At 48.4% G+C, this 17,742-nt stretch overlaps 1 protein-coding gene across 15 annotated transcripts in view; it reads left to right on the forward strand.

The window, feature by feature from the left end:
• The window catches only part of LOC122566660 (protein turtle-like), a 156,215-nt gene that overhangs the window by 84,109 nt on the left and 54,364 nt on the right, over positions 1–17,742 (forward strand). For 14 of the 15 annotated variants that reach the window (XM_043724228.1, XM_043724221.1, XM_043724227.1 and 11 more), the window contains one exon: positions 7,433–7,476. The gene's annotated coding sequence lies outside the window, so the exon portion shown is untranslated. Of the gene's footprint in view, positions 1–7,432; positions 7,477–9,967; positions 11,549–17,742 lie in introns of those variants that run through there. The other variant, XM_043724223.1, reaches the window with a different exon arrangement.

Below are 17,742 nucleotides of genomic sequence, written 5' to 3' on the forward strand. Positions count from 1 at the left end.
TTCGAAGCGATTTCTCGTTGAGTGGCGACATTCGATCGAACCGCGCGTCTCGACGATCGTCGATAGACGTTCCGTTCGATCGAAGGAGAGAGTGTATTTGTGCGTGGCGCGCTTTCTGAATATGCGTTTATAAAATATTAAAGGAAGCCAGCGAGTGTAGTAAAAGAGAGACGAGAATAATTCAAACGCGTCACGTCGCTAAGAAATTTCAGCGTGTAGGTGGCGCTACGTTGGGCACGAGAAAGAGAGGGTAGTCGGGTCACACTTCGCGTTTTTTCATTCAGTATTCATTTACCATTCCACTGCTCGGTAAAAGGGTACATTTGCATGGAAATTTTTCTCGGCTCGTTCCTGTCGAGAGGTGCCGTATACACATTCGCTATTCTATTTTTCACAAGAAAGGATTAAAGTATTTACCGTGAAACAGAACTTGTTAAAATTATCGCGCGTAAAGCACGAGCGTCGCGAACGAACCCTTCACCCGCAAATATCCACATGCCTTCGCTCGAGAGATTCACTCGACGTTTTTCAAAGACACCGTACGAGCTTTCAGTAAGCATTCTTTTGAATCATCCGTGCATCCCTCCATCGACTCGCCTCATTCCGCGACACCCCTGCGTTTGACGTTCCAACTGGTGCCTCAGCTTCGGTCGGTTAATCCAGCCGGTACAATCAACGGCATTGTGTCGCTGCATTCAGTAACGCTTCAAGAGAGGAAGAGCTGAACAACGTTTGCAAACGCAACCTTATTAACCATGTTCCTTTCCGATGTTTCTGGATTCTCGTCATTTTCTTCTTTCGACCGGAAAGACTTTCCAGACAAAGCGCGGTTTCGAGAACACCACAAAATACAACTAATTTCGTGTTATCGTTCGACTGAAGCAACGAATTAACAGGTAACGAAAGAGCAGGTCGTAAAAAGTCAACTGGGTTCTTGTAATTCAAGAGTAGCGGCAGTCTGGCGTAAATCTCGCGCGACGGTAGCAGTGCAGCGAAGACTCGCAAGCAGAAATTGGCTAGATGAGAGAGGTCGGGGTCGAAATGATGTATTTATCGCGCGAAAGGGCAAGTCGTAACTTATGCGGCAGACGTAGAAGAAACGCAAATAGACAGCACCGAATCGAAACAAGGGAATAATTCTCTGACTGGTTGAAAAATTGCACTCGGAAAGAGATAGCCGGCAGGCTTCGAGAGAAAAATGGCAAGCCAGTTGGTTGGGAAAATTTCGCGCCGCTTTCTCGACGCAGGCTATCGATCGATTTCCCGCTCCCCCCTCCTTCTCAAATTGTTTTCTCTGAAAATCGCATGGCAGAATGCCGCAATTAACGTGAACGTCAGGTTGCGTGCATTATCCAGTGGTTGTTCGTGACGCGTTTCCCGAATAAACACTTGGTTCTTCCGCGGTCGGGTAAAAGCACGGAATCCTTGGAACCCTTTTAATTCACACTTTCACCCCGCTGAGTCGGTTGCGGGAGAAGGAAAAGCGCGCGACGGGTTTACTCAGAGAAAAGAAAAGCGGCGAACGACGCGTCGGCGACGTGGCTCGTGGCGGCAGTGCGGAGAAAGATGAGCAGACTCCACTCGCAAATGGAAATTGGTTGCAAAGGAATATTTACTGCCGACGTTGGTCTAGATGAAAAGCTGTAACTTATGAGGTAGAACGTTAACGAGAAGAACATAAAGAGAAGTGCACGGACTCGCGGCTACGAGAAGTGCGGTATCACGATACGTAAGTTGGCAGTTGTGTCGTCGAGTTTTCGCTCGACGTGCACAAGATGCGTGGTAAAATTACCGAGTCAAAGAAAGCGAACTTTTAACGCGAACGCGTGATCCGATCTATCGCAGAAGATCGAAACTAGAAACGATTAGCGGTAGAGGGGGCTGACTACGTTGCAAGAAACGCGAGCACCGAGCTCGAAACAGGTCGTGTAGCCGCCTTTATTGGTACCTGGGTCCGTACGGACGAGAGATGAAGTACTTAGAACGCACATCATACGCTAGACACATTGATAGATGGAAGAAGGCACGGTAGCACGGGAAACTAAAGGCACGAAGATAAATTAATACCGTGGAATTTCTGGGAGTTAGAGGGAAACTCGTGGTCGAGCTAGTTGGTAGTTCTGCCGCTCACCCACTCTACTCTTCCTCTTTCCTTTTCTCTGCCTCTCGTCCTCTTCTTCTGTTTGGCGAAGCCGCCTCTAACTCGGTCTCCGTGAAGCATGGATCACCGACGAAGCCCTTCCGAATCGAATTGCAGCCAACTCCGAGAGAGACGCGCGTATCGTGTCTGACTATGTCCGGCGCCTCCCAGTTACGAGCCTGTTCCAGACTTTCCCAACCCATGCTCAACAACTTTGGATTTCATTAGATTGGTTAATAAAGCTCGTTATCCTGGCTACGCGTTAATCGGCTGGAAAGTGGATTGTATGGGATCGGTGTAGGTGTTCTGAACGGCGATTAATCGTGCGAATCGTGTAAGTCGAAGAGCGGTACGATTTTACGAGGGAGAAGGAAATCTGCATTTTTCGCCGCATCGACAAAAAATCAAAGACACCGATGTGGAGAAGATAATTGATAAAAAGATCGGTAATAAGAAGATAGTCTCAAAGTCAATGACAAATGACATTAGCATTACTGATACGCAAGTAAGGAGTACAGACTCGCGAAGTAGTCGACGTTCGGGCCCGAGACTCGCTGTGAGTTCGAGGAGTCGACCAATCGCGCTGTCGCGTCATTGATCGAACACTCGGGCGACGGACGCAAAGAGAACGAAAGGAAAAAAGGAAACCGGTAAAAGGGACGTCTTTCGTCGAATTCGTTAACTTCGTTGACCGGTGGTTCTTTGTGGTGGACTTTGAAATTAAATTGCCGGTTTTACGGAATTCGGAGAATCCTTTGCCGGACATCGAGCCGACGAAATTCGAACGGCAGTCATGAAAACTTCGATCCACCAAATCGTTTTCACTTCGTCTTATAGATCGTCGCGCGCTGAACGTGCGGCTGTTGTTAAAAATGATCGACGTAGTATCAACTGCAGCTCTGATAGATCGTTTTAGCGTCGTGCAAATACTTACATATCACGCGTCGTGAAATTCTCGGTTGCCGTGACCCTCTATTCCCTTCGATAAAGGCCAAACCACGAATAGGGCGTACTTCACGCGACCTCGCCTAAATGTACAGATTCTTATCGTATCCGGCTCCCATCGATGTAAAAGCTGCAACGTCGTACGGGTTTTACGATCGCGCTATATCTCGGAGGCCAATATACGAAATTAGGTGATATAGATATTTATTAATTTGCGCATATTATTCGATGGCATGCGGACTTGTGCGACGTGTCGGGTCGCGTAGCAATCCCGTGGCGCAGTTTCATGGTTATTTCACCGAGCTGCGCGTCGAGGCTGCGTGATAGTCGTACTTTTCTCAGTAGCACATGGATCGAGCAGCGAGACGCGCGTTCGCCACAAGATCGCCTCGGTTTCAGCCCTACGAACAGCAAGGTACGAGGGTGTTGCCAGTGGAAGCAGCCATTCATTTGCATTTCACTAGTCTCGTTGGCCTCGAGCTCCATTTCCCATTTCCGGCCATGTCAAGCATCGAAATGAAACGTTCATTCAAGCCAGCAGCCGCGGCCTCCTTTTCCCTCTCACGCGGCTCGCTGTACTTCGTCTTCGTTATCGAGCTTCCTTCCGCTCTGAAATAATTTTTCCAGCGTTCGACCTTCGATTCACTTACTCTTGATCCACCCACGTTACGTGCGCGTCGATCCACCCACCTACGATAGCGCGTTAACATTTCTAACCTTCGATTCGTTTTTAGACCAGTTGCTGACCGCGAGGATTCACGAAATTCGAAGGAAAGAAGGTCGAACGTCGTCACCGCAAAAACAGTGCACGGCAAACGACGAATCGAGTAGACAAAATCATCGGAAATACGGCACAGCACGGCGTGGCGCGGCGCGCTTGGATTGAATTTAGATTTAGCTGGTTCTTCGATCGCGAAGTCTTGGATTCGCTCCTTTGCGACCTGAAAGCTTTGTACGGAGCGTTCTTGTCGCGGTTCGCGTATACATTTCGTCGTGGATAATCTCCTCGGTATTCTCCCTACGGGCAAGAACCGAGACAATATTTTGGCAAGCAGATTCCCCTGTTCCATTCGACTGATTCCACCAGAATTCGTAGGTTACCCTCGAACGCGCGGAGGAAAGTGAACAAGGTTACCTCAAGATTTGCATATTTCTATTTGCGATCGAGCAGAGTCGAGTTGTTCGTTTGTTTTTCCATCGTATGCACGGCCGATATTTTTGGAAAGTTTCTCCCCAAACTTTCAACCTCCCCGATTCGAATCTAAAGTGTGTCTATCTGCCGATTATTTAGCTGGCTCGTAGACCGATCGGGAACGATCGTTGTCGCGAACAAAGGAGTAAAAGTCTAAGGAACGATAGATCACTATTAAAAAACTGGATAGCGACTCGAGGGAAAACAAGTCTGTGTCGATGTCGTTGCCCGAAATTCATAGACTGTACGTACGCCTTTGGATATGGTAGCTAGCCTTGGACGGTCGGTACCGGTCTGGTACCGTTCAGAGAGACATCGATTTACTGGCGTGCAACTCGATGCTCGTACACGGGCCAACACACACAGGCGTGGTAGATGTACGCGCGAGAGAATCGCTGTGTTGTCGGTCGGTTGGGGTCAGCTGCACATACGCGTGCACTTTCGCGTGCATTATTAGGTGAGCGACGTGTATTCGACATACACGATGTGCGTTTACTGGCACACGTATGAGCCAACTAATATCGGCTGACGGATGGATTTATCTAAAATTAGAGCTGCTGTCCGATCATCCAGCCTATCGGGTTACCGATGTCTCGCTGACCTCTCGTTCGAGTTCACCTACAGACTCCGAGTAAAATTAGAGTCAACTGCTTCCTACCGACCACCAACCATCCACTGCTCTATCTTTAGACCAAGGTAAAGAACCCCCGCGATCCGGACACGCTTTTCTTCGATCCTGAACCTCGGTTTGCCTTGCGACTTTTACTATTGATCTTGTGGAACCTAGAAGCGGTCAAGCGGATGCTCTTTAGAAACGTTGTGATCGAACTTGTTTGTCACCGCTTTGCAATCCAGACGATCCGCCATAGAGCGCGCGTCCTTCGAGTCGTTCAAGGTTCTTTCGCGGGTTTTCGGATTTGACGGCATTCATTGATAGTTGCCTCTAACAAATAGATTCCACGCGTTTATCTCAAGTGTGATATTCATCAGGTTCACAAAAGAGAAAGAAAACTAGAACAACCGGGAATTGTACTAGCTTTCTCGAGTGAGGCGAGAACAATTAAATTGAAGCACGACCGGACTAGATCTTCCGGCGTCACGTTTGCAGTCGTTTCACGCTTCTCGAGAACAAGTGCACTCACTGGAATCGTTACTCCTCGGAGACACTTCTCGCGGGGGGAATGAGCGGACGATTAGATTTCGAGTCACAGTTTTCCGGATTGTGTCGCGAACTGATGTTATGCTCCCGGCTCTCGAGTATACCCCTTTGCGCTACTCGTGTTTCCACCCGAACAACTATAGGGCCAATTTCGACGTGCCGTGTCCTCCCGTAAAAGATACGAAAAGAGGGAGGGAGTTAATAGTCGAACAAGGCCCCTTCCGTCCTCTTTATTTCGCGCCTTTCTCTACGGCGACGAATAGGGTAAGACCGAGTAATCGACGTGAAGTAAGCGAGCATTACTGTCAACGTGTTCTCGTAGATCAGAAGCCGAAAATCAGATTCCGTAGATCTCGATGCCGAAAATCGCGAGAGATCTGTTTACCTTTAACCGAACTCGATTTCGCGTCTCATCGATGATGACCAGAAATCATCGGGAAAGAGGCGGAAGATTTTGTTTCCGTTGAATTACGAAGGGTACGCGGTTAATATTCGAACAATGCCGATTGGAGAAAGTATCGTGTCCAAAGTTTAATACAGCGGTCGATCTGTACCGCGTTACCGTCCGGTTCTCAATCATTTCAACTTTATGTAGATTTATAACAGCGTCGTATTTTATTGGCGGATATCGGCGGAGTCGTATTTATTCGGTGCACGATAGAGCGCAGCGGTTTGCCGCGTTCGTTTTTAAGAGGTCGAGGACTCTCTTTTTCTCTCCGCTCTCCTATCGTCTTCTCGCTTCGTCTTACTCGCATCAGCAGAAAATACCGACACGACATCTATGTATATTAAACTGTGCAAAACTATCGATCCGCGCGAATATATATATATATATATATATGTGTACAGATATATAACCTGCGTCTTTTGACGTAAATAGATCTTTATTTATACGATCTATTTTATCCTATGGTTCGCGATCGCGACATACCTAGCACTTAAATTTTTAGCAAGCGGCCAATAGTCACGGTTCGTGATATTCTGCGCAAATTCCGGAGAAAAGCATCGACGCATATCCAGTTAGCTACGCGTCCGCTGGTTGGTTCGTTTTAAGTGCGGGTATTTAGCAATTTATGGCTGGTAGTCCTTGCCGGAAACGCATCTCTGCGACGGAACTACCGGGTGGCTGAGCCGCGAACATCGCATTAATGTCAGCCAATCCAATTTCCTAGGAAACGCAGTGGACGAATTCGAGCGGATAATTTATGGCAACGCGAGTAACAGCGCGAGTAACCTGCGCGAACAACCATTTCGACGCAATTAAAAAGAACTCGGTTCTTTTTGGAGTACAATTTTCTAAAAATAATCGTTTTTCCAGTACTTTATTTCATTTTTTACGAGACCTGCCATGGAGAAGATATCGAGGGTCGTACGTACGTTTTTTAATTCGTGACGCGATACGTAAGAATTTCGACATTTGAAAGTCAAGTCTAGGGAATCGCGTATAGAACGAAGCGACCACGACGTTCGATTCCTAGTCCGAACAAACGTTTGTTCGTTTGCAGGACTGGGAAAGGTTTCCAGGATCACAATCGAAGTCGAAATCGCTGCGCGAAATTGCAAATCTTCTCGTGGTTATCTCGCGATGTCGATTAGAGATCGGTCGATGGTCTGCTGGCCGACTCTTATCATCTCGTTGCGATCGTAGCAGAATGTGGTTGTGCAGGCGCTCGACGTCACTTGCCGATTAAACCCGGTTACAATAGAATTTCCAAAGTCTCCGGAGAATCGAGATACTTTGGCGCCACAGTTTCGGTTTTGCCTTTTACATGTCGCCAGGTTTTCAGCTCTGTTTTCTCGTTGACGTCGAAGGGCGTGTAACATCCCCGCGTCCACCTCCCCTTGGTCGCCTAGTTGTTTCCGACGACCTCGTACTGCCTCCTTTTGGTCACGCGATCGCTCTTACGGGAATTTTCCAGGCTGTAAATTGCAAAAGTTCTGCCAGCAGTTCGGCTATCGTATCCCCGAAACTAACCGCTGTTTCTTTTTGTTTCAGATCCCAAGGCGTCTCTGTGGATCCAGGGCGAGCGCACTCGCGGGGTAAGTTTCCCTTAATAACCGTACACCGCCATTGAACTGCAAAATCACATGCGAACCTAGTTTGCGAGTAGCTCGACGAAAGCGGAATAATATTTCCGTAAACTCGGCCAGGATTTTCGGCTCGGACGTTCGTTCCCTGGCCGTTCTTTTATCGAGGTCTCGTATTTTGCACTCGTTACGTCGCGGTTCGTTTATGTTTTCCTCCTTTCTTTCCCCGCAACGGAGAAGAGGGATACAGTCAGAAGCTGAATAAAGATACGGGACGAAGGGTCGCATAAATTTAAGTTGCTTGCATATGCATGAACACAACGTTTTTTTTTTTTTTTTACGGGGCTTCTCTGCGCACCGTCAGATGCCACTCGAAACAATGCATTCGCTCGTTATTTAGGGATTGCGAAGGATCCGTGCGTTCGACAGATGCTGAATCGTGGCCCGTCCAATTGGATAATAGATCGAAACGAAAGATCTTGCATCCGGAATTAACATTCGTCACGCGCTTATTCGTACTCGGTTCTCTTTGTTTCTCGGCTCTTTTATTACGAGTCTCCGCTTTCTCCAGCCACGCGCGGTAATGTACATCCCGTTATCTTTCGCTCGAGATAAATCAGCAATACGTATTCGTGTTACAAAGAAACGCCTCCCGAACACTGAATGCGAATGCAAGCCACGCACGTACAATGTTATTTAGGGGGCTGCGAAGCACTCGTTTCATCGCGATCCAGACAAAAGGTTAGCTTACGCGGATCTAGAGGGTTGAACGGCTCCATGCGAGTGGTTCGCATTGTGTCTACCTAGAAAGGGAGATCAGGTGTCAAAAGCTTTACGAACCAAGCCTGCGTTCTATCTCCTTATTATCTATAACGCGACCCACGCTCTTCCGTATTTTTATCGGCCTCGGCTCGTCTCGTCTCGTCTCGTCTCGTCTCGTCTCGTCTCGTCTCGTCTCGTCTCGTCTCGTCTCGTCTCGTCTCTTCTCGTCTTGTTTCGTCGTGTCGCATTCACGCCGAATTAAAATTATTTTCCGTCGAGTTGTTGGCTGCACGCTCAGATTTAGTATATTTTTATTCAAAGTTTAAGTATCAGGGAAGATGCAGAGCATTGGAATAATCGCCAACTTTGATTCGCGCTTCTCGCGCTATTCTCAGGCATCGGTGAGAAACAACCAAAAGTCAGGCAGACAGCGAAAAGCAACGAGGCGCAAAATATTCCCGACCTCCCGAAAACTTTTCCATTCTTCGAGTTGGTTCGAGACAATTCCAGCGGAGGACGTCGACGACCGCGCGCTCGGTAGCAGCGAATATCGGGATGCGAAAAAGTTTCCGCGAGAGGCGACTAGGCACTTGGAAAATGATCGAAGAGACAGACGGCGGACGTTTCCAGTACGGTGAATCGTGAAATTTCAACAGTCCCTTTGATCCGACGAAAAGTCACATGCTTGAATTGTTAATGTCTACATCGTGCCGGCGTGCATACGTACATAGATGTATGTTAATTCTGAGATAGCTGCGATAGTTCGCGCGAAACCGTTGGTCGCCACCAAACAAACGATGAAATTGACGCGTGATTCTCGCCGCGAAATACGCATCATCGTTCATTGCCGTGCTGGAACTTGCGTGTACTTTATTAAATTTCACGCGTCACTTGGCTTTAAATTTCCCCCTAACTTGATGAATCCGCGTCCTGAACACTGAACGCAAACGAAGAACTCGCTTAAATATTTGATTGTTCGAAGCATCGACAGTTCGGGCGTCGCAAACGTGGAAAGGGATTCAATTAAATTATAATGGGAGCAGCAGCGCAAACCGCTGCTATGTGTTTGACCAAGAAAAATAGTCGAGCGACTCGCGGATAGCGGACAAACGAACGCGGATGCTCGCCGCGAACCGATGGAGTAGATTTTGGTGAAGCAGCGGTCGACCGTCTGGTCGTATGGAGTACACGCGACGCCCCACGTGCGATCCGTGGAAAGAAATCTATTACTGAAGTGACAGATCGGCTGTTAGTCGACGAAAAACGGATAAACATCCTTCCGAAACAATTTGTTTTGCGAGAGGAGGCAGACGCGAGAAATCTCTTACGATGCTGAGTGAAGAAAGAAATCAAGGATGAACGAGGGTGAAAAGAAGAGAAGATGGACAGAAAAAAAGAGAGGCGGATGACACGAGGGACGTGGCCAGGGCACCTCTGAAAGTCGTTACGAGCTTGGATGCCGCCCTTCCGCCCGATCAATATTGCGTTGGTGGGGCCGAGGCATTGCGAATCGTGGCAAGGGACGTCAGGGGGTGTCGGGGAGGGTGAAAGACGAGGCACAGCGGGGCGAATGGAACGGATCCGTAGCTGCGGAGGAGGCAAAAGTCGGGTCGGCGGGGTGTCGAGGGGTTCCGAAGGGGTTCGCTGGGAGAAGAGGGGTTGAGAGAGTGCGCCGACAGTGGGGGTTGTTTGGTGGGGGCAGTAGTAGAGGAGCGAATACTGTCATGGCGCCGCGCACCACCGCCAGCCAAGCGGTACCTTCAACTACTCCCTCGCGGTGTGTGACGCGCTCTTCGCGATTTTTCTACTGAATTTTATTGGAATCGTGGCGCGCGCGAACGTGCACCGCGAGTGTCGAACGATTCGACCGCTCGAGAGCTATCGGCTGCTTTCAAAACGCATCGCCTTGATGTTCGGAGGCGCGCGCGATTATCCGCCGCGACCGATTCGTTACACGAACGTTGTGTCGCAGTCGTGACTTCGCGGCCTTATCGAAAGGAACAGCAACGCCTCGATCTTTTTTCCGTCAGACGAAACCAAGAGATTCTTGGAAGAACAACACGAGGCGAGGAAACAGAGTGCGCTAACTCGGCCAACGGTTCGCGAACGGTGCTGCGAACGGTGTGCGAGTCAAGTACGACGTTAGCGTCGAGTTATCAGTGTCGGTGTCGAAGCGAAAGGGAAACAATTTTTTAGTCTGTGTCCATCGTGAGAACGCCTCGTATCGACCTCGAATCTCTGAATCGAAGGTCGGGGGTCTGGCGGTGTCCGATTCGTCGCTAGGCCGGCGCGAACACGGTGCGGTCGAGTTTCGCGACTGACGAAAGGAGCGAATATCGTCGAAGATCGACCAAAGTTCGTGAACCGTGAGGTGAATCGATGGTGCACGCGAATTCGTGACACGATCAGTTCGTTGGGTGGTAGCACGCACGATGTCGCGGCGCGATGCATCACGTGACTAAGAACGGACCGTAAAAGAAGAACAGACAAAACGAACGGTGGAAAGAAGGAGCGGAAGAGGCAAAGGATACATTTCTGGTGAGGACCTTGACGGGTCCTGACCAGGCCGTCAGGAACGTGGAAAATAGGCGGAGGTGGCTGCCGCGGATGGATCGCGTTACCATCGGTCGAATCTCTCAGTGACGAAACAATCTACCGAGAGTAACAATGTCCTAGCGAAGGCAGGAGTTCGTCTAGACCGACCCCCTCGCCCTGTTCCGTTTCATCCAAAAGAACCTTAAAACCCGTTTCGCCTTATGATCCCCGGACACCGTTCTCCGACTGGTGTGCGAATCGACGCACGACCACCTAGAAAATCGTCCTTATACGCACATACACAACGATCACCCCGTAGAAACACACGTGCGCAAGTACCGTGCACTACCTACGAGGTCTCGTTCTAGGGACACGGGTACTCGCGTGCACGACACGCTCGTACGGTCAAAAACCTGCACGCGTTTTCTCCGTCCTCTTTCCCTCTGATCCATCGCAATTTTTCTGACGCGAACGTGCGTTTACATAGCCACGTCGATGCCAGAAAGGAACGCGTTCTCCCACACGCGTCCCCGCCTTAACCGTTAACCTCTATAGCAGCGTATACCTAGAAACAACCACGCGCGCGGTTGTGTCCCTCCGACACACGCATACGCCAACCCCCTGACGTATACTCGAAGAGACGCGTACAGAGACAGGCACGAGCTTCCCGAATCCAGCCAAGTCCAAAATCCTTAATCCCGTGGGGTGATCCTGGCCCCACCCGTACGCCAAGGAACCACACCCCGGCGAGAGAAGAAACTCAGGATACAGACTTATCGGGTTCGTGGTAAGCTTTCACGTTTGCTACACGATTTTTTTTCCTCCTTCCCTCATATCTTTTATTCTTTTTTCCTTCTGCCTTTTGGCATTGGGATTTTGTCGCGAGGATTCGATAGGTGCATAAAAACTAACCGCGTGATCGAGAGAAAACTCTCGGATCGAAAACGTTAATTCTCTCGACATCGATGTGAATGATTGTTTCAATGTTGTTGGTCCGTTTCGCCGTCAGCCCTATTTCCTGCTGTGGTGTATCGCCACGTCGTCTTCGCTGCCACAACGTCCGCAGTCGACCCATCGTTTCTTCTTGTCGATGGATCTAATAGCGCACATGGCCTCGCTCCATGCTGGATGCAAGTTGCAACGCGGCTGCGCAGGTTAGGTTTGCTGAGGCCGCGGCGCGAAGGGCGGGTTAAGGGCAGTGCAAGGATATGCCGCGGGCTGGCGTTTTCGTGCCACGAACTTGGAACTACGCCTCACACCTGGATCCACCCCCTGCCCGCCCGGATCGATCGAATTCTAGGCGCGCAATTATTTTAAACGCGATTACACCGAACCGCTAGTGGATCTCGCGGTTTTCCGAGCAACATGACCCCCTCCAACTGCCAGCTCCACGAAAACGATACCGCACCGATTTCGCTTTCAGCAGAATTAATCGTCCTTCAGATATCGCGCTCAGACTCACGACTACGACGATCTAGCGTTTGAGAAATTGTGCGACTCCGACTCATGTTTGATTCCGACCAATCTTTTTTATTCGTTGATTGCACGAACATTGTCAGCCGGTTTACCGCTAAACGCTTGCCTGGGATTGATCGGCACATCGATTCTCGATTGCTTCGTCGTTTACCGTGTAAAATATCGCAGTATCTATTTTCGATTGAAAAAGTCGAGTTGTTTTTTCGAACGAAAAAGTTGTCGCAAAGCAACACCGAGGAAGAGTTTTCCGTAATTGACGAAACGCACGTTGCGATGGAGATCGCTTTTTCCATCAACCATCGAGAGTCGTTAATAAATTCGCAATTAAAAGTTTTGTCGGACCGTGGAAAAAGGGCAGAACGCGATGAAAGAAGATAATATTCTCTGTGAATCGTGAATGTATCTCGGAGCCTCGGAACGAAATTCGATCGATCGAGTCAGAAATCGATCTTCTAGAATACCTAGCGACATGCTTGATTTCATTACTCCTTTGATGTATCCGAGCCAGGAAATGCACGAAGAGCACGTTTACGGTTCGTTGGATGCAGCCAACCACTGGCAAACCTCTCTCTTCGAGCTGGTCGAATATAACTTACAACCTCGCTAACTATCAATTTGCGGTAATTTGTGCGCACCGCCGATTTTTCCTCCCGCGACTAACTTATGAGGCTGTTACACATGGCCTACGGCTCTTGGTTCGAAAATTATCGAGCCTTGTGTCGCGTTATACGTCGAAACGTCTCTACGTCGCTTATGCACCTGTGCCCGAATCGATTCACCGCGTCGAATCGTCATTTCCATAGCCGCAAGGTGTTCGATCGATCACCGTATCGTTGCCACGATACTCGTGAACGGTGAAAAATAGAGAAACATCGGCGGGATTAATGCGAGGTTGGTTCCCGTTTTAATAGAGTACGCGTGGTACCGGCAATCGGTCGAATTGCATTTGCTAATAGGGTCGGTCTGCGTGAGTAGTACTCAGCCACGGCTATTCGTTTTCGAATTAGCATCTCCTTTTAACCTGTTTTGATTTAGTATCTCCTTTTAACGTGGTTAAATTTATAAGCGTAGTCGCGAGAATTGTTTTCGGGTTATCGGTAACCCGACGAATTAATTACTTCCTCGTTTTGTAACTTATATCAACGTAATTAACCTTTCGAATTTCATTATATACGAGAGTTGAATTCGATGCAGTCAGGCTTGCTGCCCGCTTTTATGTAGTAGCCACTCTAACCGTTTGCTCGCTAATATTTCGAGTAACTAAATTTTCCTGGTTAATTCAACGTACCGAACATTCCCCGAGCATCGTGCTCGATAAATGGTATTGCGAATTTGTTGCGCGCGTTACTCGAAACAGTAATTCGGTATACTAGGTACAAACTCAGCGTCGAAGCACAGTTAGGTTAAGTACGTCGACGACGCAACGCGACGTTACGATAAAGCGCGATTTAAACGTGCAGTTCAATTTTTCTCGGTGACACGCCGCGCCGATTGTAAATTGGCACAGGCACGCATACGAGGATTCTTGGTATGACTGGCGATACAATCAAGGAGAATTAAATTGCATTTTGTTAGCGAGCTAGCCAGGTGAAGCGAATGAAATTGCTGGAACTGCTGGAGTCGATGCAACTATTCGCTGCGATGGCACCGCGCGATTCGAATATCAGCTAGCAGGCTTCGTTTAATTTTGACCGCAAATCGAAATTGTTACCCTTCTCGTAGTCGGCTATTTTCCCGTGGATCGAAATTGCACGTCGACATTCGGAGAAAAACGCCGCCTTAACGGAAAACCGGTGCGCGACAGCGTAACTTTTTCGCTCGGTCGTATAAAACGCAAACTATTTCCCGGGAACGACACTGGCATGGTCGTTTTTCAAGGGGGTACTCGTGTCCTGTACACGGCCGCTGCAATTGCAACGTTAACGGAGTTGAGGGGATGGGGTTTTTCGAACGGGAAACGGCATCGTCGTTCGCGGTATGGCGCTTACAACAGAGAACCGTGTATCTCGCGCGTTTCTGCCGACCAAATTCTCGTTTAATCTCTCTTGACCCGATACGCCTGGCCGGAATTCCCTGGCGCCTCGAATCGACTAAAAAATGCTGTCGCCGCGGAATTGTGTTTCGTTTCGAATCCCGCGTCCACCCCTTCCTATACAACCGTTGAAACTTATTACGCGAGTCGATCGAACGGCTAAACGGGAAAGTGGAGCGAGTACCATCGTGTTTTCGTCCAGCTTCCTTCAGGAATCGATTCGTCGTATCGGCGAACGTTTGCGCTCAACTCGAGACCGCGGGAATGAAATTTAATCGTTACTCTTGAATAAATGCATCGTCATTGTTGTCGAATGGTTTTTATCTAGTAGCACGGCTATCAACAGCAGAAGGGTATTGATTGACCAATCATGCAAATCCACAACGCCGTACTCCCTGCTTTCGTGTTTTTCCGATTTCGTCGTTCCATCGTTGTACGTTTCCTAGATAGTTTCTGCTGCTCCTATTATTAATTCGTTGATCTCGCACTCGTAGCACGAGCACGAACGGTCGTTTGATTTCTTTGTTTCGAGTAGAAAGAAGAAAACACCTTTTTGCAGTCGAAAGAAATCTATAAAACGTCCATGACCGCATCTTTGGGGAAATTGTTTAAACATTAAATACCGGTCTCGGACACGATCCGCTCGTCACGTAACGGTTAATTTATTCAGCGGTTCCTTCGCGATTTTTTCATTGACAAGGGCCGAGACAATATCTGTCCTTCGAGTGGCGACGCAAGACCCGATCGAAATTCTGGCCCGAGATCGTGCTGATTCCTCGAACACGCGATGCCTTTTCTTCTTGGTTCCGTAGGTCGAAAGTTGAAGGTCTTTTTTCGGGCCACGAGCAGGTAACGTGCCACCTCGGCCTCCATCCAGCTACGTGCACGCCAACGTGCAGCTACCTGGATTCGAATAGATCGATCGAACGGAAACATCCAAATGGAAGGAGTGGAAACACAGATATCTTCGGAAATCCGGTATTCCCGTGGCTTATTCGATCAAGCTAACGGTAAAATAAAGGCGTACGAGATAAGATTCGACCCTCTTAAAACAAGTTGTTGTTCTAACGAAACGTTAATAATCGAACGTTATCGACGAACGTAGATTCTCCGTAGAGACAAACATCGGGGCTGATGTCGATATAAATATATCAAGAACGGCAGGTGGCGGACGACAGGCGTGTACGAATTGATGACGTTACGCATCGCGTATTCTAGAAACGGTATAAGTTATACGTTAATTTATTGTTTTAATTATAACAAAAAAAAAAAAGAGAAGTACACGGATGGTAACAAGGTTACATTCGTGCCGAGTAACATTTAATTTATGCTATTGGGTCTCAATTAAAGGAACATCCGCTGTAATTATGAATCGAACAAAGAAATTGAAAACCCCGTGTTCTCCACATTTTCCACGATACCATCTCGTTGACTGTTCCATTATTGTTAACCGCCGCGGTTGTTTGTAACTATTCGCGCATAAACCCTGTCGAGCATGCGAAAACCACTCAAGAATGAACAACAAGACGGTTGGACCAAAGAACTCGGGACGAGCCTTCGAACAACGCGTCGTACGCGTGCAACGTTATCGGCGCATGGTACGCAAATTTATCCGGATTAACGTAGCACGTGAATGCGTCGCTTTATGGAAAATCGATTTTCATAAAACCTTCAATTGCGCGTTGTAACCGCGCGCGTGCCGGCATCTATTGCATTTACACTTTGGAGCCGCGAACGATGTAATTAAACCCGGTCATCCAGTTAACCGTGTTTCTGTGTGAAACGCAATTAAACCCGAGCGGCCTGCAGTCGCGTTCTCGCGACGGATTCCTCCAACCAACTTTTTAAAGGATGCATCGATCCAACTATCCAGCCTCTTTGCATCATCTGCCCTTCGAAAATTAAGGGGACTTCGTGCTGTGATGTTTCCTCGATAGCGCCTTCCAGCGAACTTTTCGATGCAAAAACCAAACATTCAAACACGATCATGGATCGCGTTGATTTCCAAGCAGAAACATCCTCGCGATTGATTTATCCTCGTAAATGAACTAAGCACAATGACAGTGTCAATGCAATGGACGCGAGCACTCGAATGCCAGTGCAGTAGCTGTTTATCACCGCCGACATCAACCTTGTCCAGTCAACTTTTCTTTTGTCCACTTCTACAAACATTTTAATACCAAAATGAATATAGTTTGCATTGATTTTTCCCGGACCCCGGTATATTCTGCGCTGAATTTTTTTGTATCACGGCTAAACTGACCTCGATGTTCTCTACCTCACTTAGCTGTACGCGACGCGAGCGACGAATCTTCCTTGGTAGCATTATACAAAAGTTACGGCGGCGATTTCGTACAGGCTGGATCACGAGACGATCTCAGAGGTGGTAGACGTAGGCCGCCTAATTCGGCCTTAATGGACTTTTAAGCGGAATTTAAACGCGTCCTCATATCCATCGTAGCTCAGACACACCCTTGTCGTCGACTCTTCTTCACCACTCGTATTTTCTTAGCCTCCGACGATTACGTTACCTTGTATCGCGCCTCCCTTTAACCCGATAACGTTGGAGCAGGCTTTCTCGATGGCATCGCCGCCATCATCAGCAGCTTCCTTTCTCTTTCTTTGCGACGCCTAGCCGTGTCTCCGCCTGGTTAGAACGACCAGCTTCCGTATTGTGCAAGCGGACTTGTTTGAAACTTCGTGTTCGGCTAAGTTTGCACCACGTGCTTTAGGCAGCTCGTAGACGCTGCTTAAGCACGACCATCCTTGTTTCCGTGGCTTACGCTTGTTACAGGGCTACGTGTATGCGGGTGTGTGCCTGTATTTGAGTTTGTACGCGCAGCGTCGCGTCGTTGTGAATTATCGCTAAAGGAGACTTTCGATACGTCAGCGGTCCCCAAATCCACGAGGTTGAGAGCGGCTGTAGCGAACGCGCTCAACGTCTAGATATCATAACGTGGGAGAACTGTCTTATCATCCGTTATTTATTCGTTGACGTGATGTTAAAACTTGGTTAGGTAAATCGGATTCGAGTCAGTGCAATGCCCCGGCAAACGTCTGATAAAATACGCCCTACGGTGCTACCGGAATTTACGATGTTCGCGAGAACTTTTCTACTTGATAATCCGCATACCGTCGAGACGGCGCAATAATTCACGAGGAATCGTGGCGAACCTACGCGTCAGATATCTTCGTAGCGCTTACGTTGTTTCGCACAGGACCGGCGAAGAAACCATCAAGTTCCTCCGTACCTTTCACGAAATTTCAATTCGACCATTTTAATAGACCAGTTAATAGAATCACGCGATGTTAATGTCAACCGTTTGAGTCCCAGGGGTCTTTGAAAAAATAGGGTCGAAAAATCCCGAACAGCGCGATAGCGCTTGTCTTAATCGATTGCAAAGAGAAACGAGCGGCGCAATAGCGCCCGTCATATTTGTTATTTTATGAAATACATTTATATCGTTATATAT

Source organism: Bombus pyrosoma, linkage group LG4 (genome assembly GCF_014825855.1).
Source record: "Bombus pyrosoma isolate SC7728 linkage group LG4, ASM1482585v1, whole genome shotgun sequence".
In the NCBI taxonomy this organism is placed as follows: Eukaryota; Metazoa; Arthropoda; class Insecta; order Hymenoptera; family Apidae; genus Bombus; species Bombus pyrosoma.